This window comes from Protopterus annectens, chromosome 5.part0 (assembly GCF_019279795.1).
Source record: "Protopterus annectens isolate FY-2018-M chromosome 5.part0, PAN1.0, whole genome shotgun sequence".
Taxonomy (NCBI): domain Eukaryota; kingdom Metazoa; phylum Chordata; order Ceratodontiformes; family Protopteridae; genus Protopterus; species Protopterus annectens.
The window spans coordinates 1,020,645,957-1,020,653,456 of NC_056735.1; positions in this window are offsets into that span (position 1 = coordinate 1,020,645,957).

The following is a 7,500-nucleotide window of genomic DNA, read 5'->3' on the forward strand; positions in this document are numbered from 1 at the left end:
ACAATCCGACTGTATGCTTGTCCACTGTCACCAGTGGCCTGGGGAGTAGAGCTCCACATTGACCCCAGCTACTTATTCCAAATAATACTGTGGTGTTCACATTCATAGAGGGTAACAGACGTAACATAGCTACGTCCCCCATTCTTCATGCTTAGTTTACGTTAACATGTTGGTATTATCCATGCTCAGGTCAGGTTTACATGTCAGGTATTTGAATTGATAAGTGAAGTATGGCACAAAAGACTTTGTGGGACTTACAGGCCAATTCTATCTAGAAGAGCTCTAAGTATTAACGGTGGGGATGTAAATAGTATTGAATTGCCCATTTTTCACCATTTGCCTTTGGACAATGTAGATGAGTCTGACAAACCATTTTTTAAAAAGAGTTTTATTACACCTTTTTGTACAGAAGCAGGTGACATTGGTAATATTATGAAAAGGAACTGGAATTTACTGTTACACGAAAGGGACTTAGTGGAAAAGGAGGGTAACTACCCTGCTATAATTTTTAGGAAGGGTAGGAACTTGAAGAACATAGTAGAGACCAACATTATGAAGTCCCACAGGATAGGGGGTACTTATAAATGTGAATCTTGTAATTATTGTAGGTATATTGCCACAGGTACTAGTTTTGTAGTCAACGACTATGTTTATAAGGCTAGAGGTAGATATTACTGTAACTCTAAATCAGTAGTTTATTTAGCTTCCTGTCAGTCATGCCCAGCATTTTATGTTGGAAAAACTGACAGGAAGCTTTAAGAAAGGATTTACACATTACCACATTATGAAGAGTAGCAACACTAATGCACTGGCAAGACACTGTAATGAGTACCCGACCCACCATTTTTTGTTCAAAATTATTGATCAGGTAGTTATAGATGGTAAAGGTGGACCTTGCCAGTTGTTGTTAGAAAAGTGTGAACTGTTATGGCAGCTTAGGTTAAATTCCTATACCTTGCCTGTTATTAAATTAATGAGATTACTTCTTTTTCTTGTATTTTGAAGTTGAAAAGTCTGCTTCGGTAGATTTTTTCCTTTTCCTTAATAATTTTTTTAATTTTTTATTATTGTACATGTGATTAGTGATCTAAAATTTTTTTATTTATTGCAACAAATGTATTGATTTTTATATAAAGTAGGTAAGACTTAATATATTCTGTTATATATTACATACTGTTTATTGTTTCTTTACATTTTAATACAATGAAATTTATGAGGTTTGGGACTGTTTTTCCATGTGGGTGGTAGAATATGTATGTATTTTTATGTATTTTATGTATTTTCATATTTTTACAACTTCTTAGCATTTTTTTATTATTATTTGTGATGTACCTTTAACTTTTCTAATTAATGCTGGTTCATTAAGCACAAGAGCTGATTGGTTTGGATTTAGTGCTTTTTTGGCTTTAAAAAGATTGTTACACTGTTTTTATATGTTTGTCTGATGATGTCTAGCTATTTGGGTAGACGAAAAGCGCTTCACTATATTAAAGTTCGTTTTGGTGTTTCAGAGACTACTCGGTGGCTGTTTTTGTATTTTTCAAGAGTTTCTTTTTCCTTTGGTTTTACATGTCAGGTCTGACTGTTGACAAAGGTCAGTTTAAGCTGAAGTTTGATTCCTGTTTAACAGGTCTGGATAGGTTACATGCAGGTATTCAGGGCAGGTGTAGTTATTCCATACCTGTGTGGTACAGTAGAGGGGAATAGTTAAGGAGTAGGTAGGTAGGTAGTGGGGATGACATTGTAACTGTATAGTAGACTGTGGAATAATTGGATAGGGAGGAATAGGGAAGGTTTGTCTGATGTTGGGATTTGTATGCGAGGCAGGACAAGAGGTGTCAGTTTCACTAGTTGATGTAGTGGTATAGAGTGTGAGTTGTGGGGGAGGGTTTCGCAAGGTGTTGAGCCTGTGCTGATCCAAGTGCACTTGTGGTGTTCCTTCATGTGTTATTTACATGTGTCCTGTGGGACAGCTGTGATCCTACATGTGGTTTGGGGGTTCCAGATACTGGCAATTTAGTGGGGGAAGAGGGTGTCATCTACATGTAACCTTAAACATTAATAGAAATGGAACAGGGCCTGATAGATACATGGTGTGCATGGGGCACAAAGGGGGGAGTTAGTAGGGGAATTATACAGGGATGTGCTGGATGGTTGCAGGGAAGGTCCACATTTGGCCACGTCGTCTACGAGAACAGCTGTGCATATACACTGCATTTGGTGTTTGCGTTGGACACTCACACCCCTGGGTGGGGGTGAGAACTAAAATAATACCTTGTGATGCCAATTAGATCGTCGTACATGCCTACAGTGGGGTGTTGCAACCATGTGTTCTTAGGAGTTTTGCAGTGGGTTATGCAACAACACATATGGTTATACCGTACTTTGCCATGTAAACTGGACTGTGCTGTGGTGGGATCCATATCGGGAATGGCTGCAGGTTAGGTGAAAGCATACCTGTCGACTGTACATTTTTAGCAGACTGTCCAGAGTTTGCTTCATACTTTTGGTGTGTTCCTCTTGCAATCTGCACCTGTCTGGCACATACCTAGGAACTGAAGTCATTAAATAAAGACAAGTATTTGAGCTTAAGACTCAACATTCTTCAGACGAGTCATGTTAATGCATAACCTATTATTCTATCAGGTTTCTAAGGTTGTAAATGGAATGTTTAATTTCTGTCCCTATTTATCCCCCCAACAGTTTAGGTTCTGTCCAGAGGTTTTGCTCTAAGAGGTTGAGATGTATGGGAGGAAGCTCTGCCCAATTCGCAATATTACTTATATCCCCGGGGCGGTCCAAATACAACTGCACCAGCCAACACCTGCACGCCTAGTCCCATAATTGCATACCCATAGTTCCCCCACCTGCCCTTCCTCTAAAGCACTCATCCTTACTGTGGGTGCAGGCGGGGTCTAACCACACTACTACAGACTGCCCACTCTCCAAAACTCAGGACCCATTTTATACATTGTCTCGACCCATGGGTCATCAGGCTTGCCCAACCTAGTAGTCCGTGTACGTACACGGCCTGGTTAGATAAATTGTTACAGGGACTGACTCCGACCATCATCAATTTTTGGGGTGTCCCACAAGGGACACTGATATCTTTGTTTCAAGATTAGACTTGGTGGGTCTCTCCCACTGGTAGTATCCTGCCTGTAGTCTGGGAAGCAGTGGCGTGTTTACTTGTATTATGTGTTTGTATGTTTAACCTGTCTAGCCTGGTGGGGGGGGATTGATACTACGTGTTACACGTTTGTTGATTGGACCCCTCACTCCCATTGGCCTGGCCTGTGAACATATGTAATTCTTAACTGCTGTATCATATCCTAGCTAAATATATGTGTATGTTTACAAACATACAGACATATATATATATATATATATATATATATATATATATATATATATATATATACTACATATCTATATATATATATATATATATATCTGTATATGTATGTGTGTGTATATATATATATATATATATATATATATAGGTGTCTGCATATGTATATATCTATATGTGGGTATTTAATTATATTCTGTCTCTGTATGTATACATTTGTACTATGGAGAGGGAGAGGTATAACTCCATGTAGGCAGGGGCAGCTCGTGGCATAGGGCTGCCGGACTGCAGCCCCCTCAAAAATAAAAAAAGAAAGAAAAAAAAATGAAAAAATATTTTTTTAAAATTCACGGACTTCGCGCATAGACCGAGTCCCGACTTATCGGTCTGTGCGCATGCTCAAGGCAGCCCGGCCGTCCCCATAGGGGGACACAAGGAGACGTCTGTGCACTGCATCCGGACTGCAAGGACTGGGGACAGAGCCTTAGGGATCTCATCGGCGTCGGGAAGGAGCATTGGGATCTCGCGGGTCTTCAGTATTGCGCGGGAAGGATGTATGTACGGACGTTAACTCTGGATGTATTCATTCACGTAAGGTGCCTTTTAATTTACAATGTTTATTTTTATTGAGTTTGTGCTTTTTTTGTGTATGGTGCTTGTGCTTTACTGGAGTTTGTGTATGGTGCTTGTGCTTTACTGGTGTGTGTGTGTATGGTGCTTGTGCTTTACTGGTGTGTGTGTGTATGGTGCTTGTGCTTTACTGGTGTGTGTGTGTATGGTGCTTGTGCTTTACTGGTGTGTGTGTGTATGGTGCTTGTGCTTTACTGGTGTGTGTGTGTGTGTGTGTGTGTGTGTGTAAATGCCCCAGGTGCTTATGGTGGTGTGGTAGGGAATGCCTCAGGCTTGAACCCTGTACCCTGTATGCAGGTGTTAAAGACTTGAGTTCCCTACCCACCACCATTTGTAAAAAAATTTCAGATTTTTACCTCATATTCGATCTGATCTGTTCCTCATAATATCTGTGGTTTGTAAATGTTGCAATGCTTGATATTTGATGGTGTAGTAGTAGCATTGTTGCCTCACAGTTGCAGGTTCTTGGGTTTGATTCTTGGCTGGGGTTCCTTCTTTGTGGGGTCTGTATCTTCTCCCTGTGTTTGTGTGGGTTTGCTTTTGTGCCCTCCCATGTTACAAAGACATGTCTGCATTATTTCTTCCTGGGCCTCTGCTGAAAATTGTTTATTTGTTCCAAGTCAGACTGTCCTGATTAAAAAATGTTAAATAAAATTGACAGGCATTTGAATTTCAGACTTAAGGGTTTCTGAATGTTTAATTCCTTGCGTATTTGATGGTGCAGTGGTAGTATTGTTGCCTCACAGCTATAGGTTTTCTGGTTTGATTCTTGGTTGGGGTGGCTTCTGTGTGGAGTCTGCATCTCCTCCATGTGTTTGTGTGGATTTGCTCTGGTGCCCTGCCATTTTACAAAGACGTGTCTGCAGTTTTAATCCCTGCTGAAAATTGGTTTTGTTCTTCTGTCCGCAGTAAAATTGACAGGCATTTGAATTTCAGACTTCAGGTTTCTGAATGTTTAATTCCTTGCATAATTGATGGTGCGGTGGTAGTATTGTTGCCTCACAGCTATAGGTTTTCTGGTTTGATTCTTGGTTGGGGTGGCTTCTGTTTGGAGTCTGCATCTCCTGCCTGTGTTTGTGTGGATTTGCTCTGGTGCCCTGCCATTTTACAAAGATGTGTCTGCAGTTTTAATCCCTGCGTCTCTGCTGAAAATTGTTTTTGTTCTGTCCGCAGTAAAATTGACAGGCATTTGAATTTCAGACTTCAGGTTTCTGAATGTTTAATTCTTTGTATAATTGATGGTGCAGTGATAGTATTGTTACCTCACAACTATAGGTTTTCTGGTTTGATTCTTGGTTGGGGTGGCTTCTGTTTGCATCTCCTCCCTGTATTTGTGTGGATTTGCTCTGGTGCCCTGCCATTTTACAAAGACGTGTCTGCAGTATTAATCCCTGCATCTCTGCTGAAAATTGTTTTGTTCTGTCCGCAGTAAAATTGACAGGCATTTGAATTTCAGACTTCAGGTTTCTGAATGTTTAATTCCTTGCAGATTTGATGGTGCAGTGGTAGTATTGTTGCCTCACAGCTATAGGTTTTCTGGTTTGATTCTTGGTTGGGGTGGCTTCTGTGTGAGTCTGCATCTCCTCTCTGTGTTTGTGGGGTTTTGCTCTGATGCCCTGCCATTTTACAAAGACGTGTCTGCATTATTAACCCCTGCGTCTCTGCTGAAAATTGTTTTTGTTCTGTCCGCAGTAAAATTCACCGGCATTTGAATTTCAAACTTCATGTTCTTCAGAATACATAGTAGCACAACCTTTTTTTCTAGCAATTTTCTAAGTTTATAAGATGAATATTTTAAATTTGTCCCTATTTTTGGGACTGTATTCCCCATTATTGGCTTCGTCCAGGTTTTGTGGTAAGGTTGACAGCTATGGCAAGAACTGAATTGACTGAATATGGACTGTAGAATTGTGCATATTTGCTGATAAAGGTGCACTGTAGAATTGTGCATATTTACTGATAATGGTGGACTGTAGAATTGTGCATATTTACTAATAATGGTGGACTGTGGAATTGTGCATATTTACTAATAATGGTGGACTGTAGAATTGTGTATATTTACTAATAATGGTGGACTGTGGAAGTCTGAGTAGACTTTTTATGATAAATGTTCTCAACTGGGCAGTTTTGCCATTATGGGTGCATATGTTTTGTTTCATTGCTTACTGGAAAAATGTTCAAAACAAATTTAAAACACCCTCTAACAAGTGTACTGTATTGTACAAGGAATATAATTTTAGTACAATGAGGAAGGTGTATCAAAGAGCACATGTATGTTTCATATGCAAGGGGCCTATGATTCGAAAACAGCCCAAAATTAATCTTTATCTGCCACTGGCAAAATGTATTTTCTTTGAATGTGGGTTTCAATGCTGTTTCAATGAATGTGAGTTTCAAGGGCAGGGAAGTTTTAATGCTAAGTTTTCATTGTGAGACTGCATTGCTTTGTTTAACAGATGACTTAATGTTTGTGCTGTAAAATACAAAATAAAACTTTCAAATGAAGTCCAATCATTGAAGTAAAGCAGTATGCACATTAGTGTTTATGGTAAATGGAGTGAAATAGCCAAGTAATGGTTAATTGGAATGGCTGCAGAGGCTCCAGTTCAACCATTATTTTGTCAGGTGGGGAGAGGGCAGCAAACTCAGACAGGCCCAGCTGAACTATACCTCCCAACTGTCCAGATTTTCAAAGAATGAATAGATTTTTGCTTCTTATTTTTGGTTTGTTGTTCATAAAATTTGTAGTTTTAATTCCTAAATGATTTGCCAGAAGTCACTAAATAATAAGTTTCAGACTTCATAACCTTCATAAAAATGCATGTTAAAGTAAGAGCCGTTCTATCAACTGTCTCAATTTATACAAGAGCAATTTTAGTACTGTTTATATGTGCCCCAATATATTTGGCCTTGTTCAGATTTACTGCATTAACAGGTTGAGAGGTACATGCAAATAAATTGCTTTATAGAATTAGGCATAGCCAACCTCTCAACTGTCCCCAATTTTTGGCTCAAAATGTTGCTCTTCCCTAATAATCCCTCCATAAAATAGCAATTTTGGAAGAAAACATGGAGGGTTTACAATTAAGAAATAACTGTAATAATCAAAGTTATAGATTACTTGAAATGCATGTAGATTCTTTTATTTTGTCAGCTGCTCAAGGTAGCAGTACTAATATTAAAGTGTCCCTTCTTTGACAGGTAGAAGCTGTATTGTGTGTCTATTTTATATTTTTGCATCACATTTTTGGTCCATTTTTCATAAAATTGTGTTTTTTGGCAAATTAGTGACAAATCACTAAAGACTGAAGTTAGAAAATGACAGACATTTGAGTTTCGGATTTTATACCCTTCAGAAAATTCATACTAATGCAAGACCTATTCTATTATCTTTCTAAGTTTATTAGAGCAATATTTAAAAATTGTCCTTATTGTTGTGCCTTTGTCCCACTTCTGTGTATGGCTTTGTCCAGATTTCTTGCTCTTGAAGTTGAGAGGTATGACAAATGTGTCAGGGC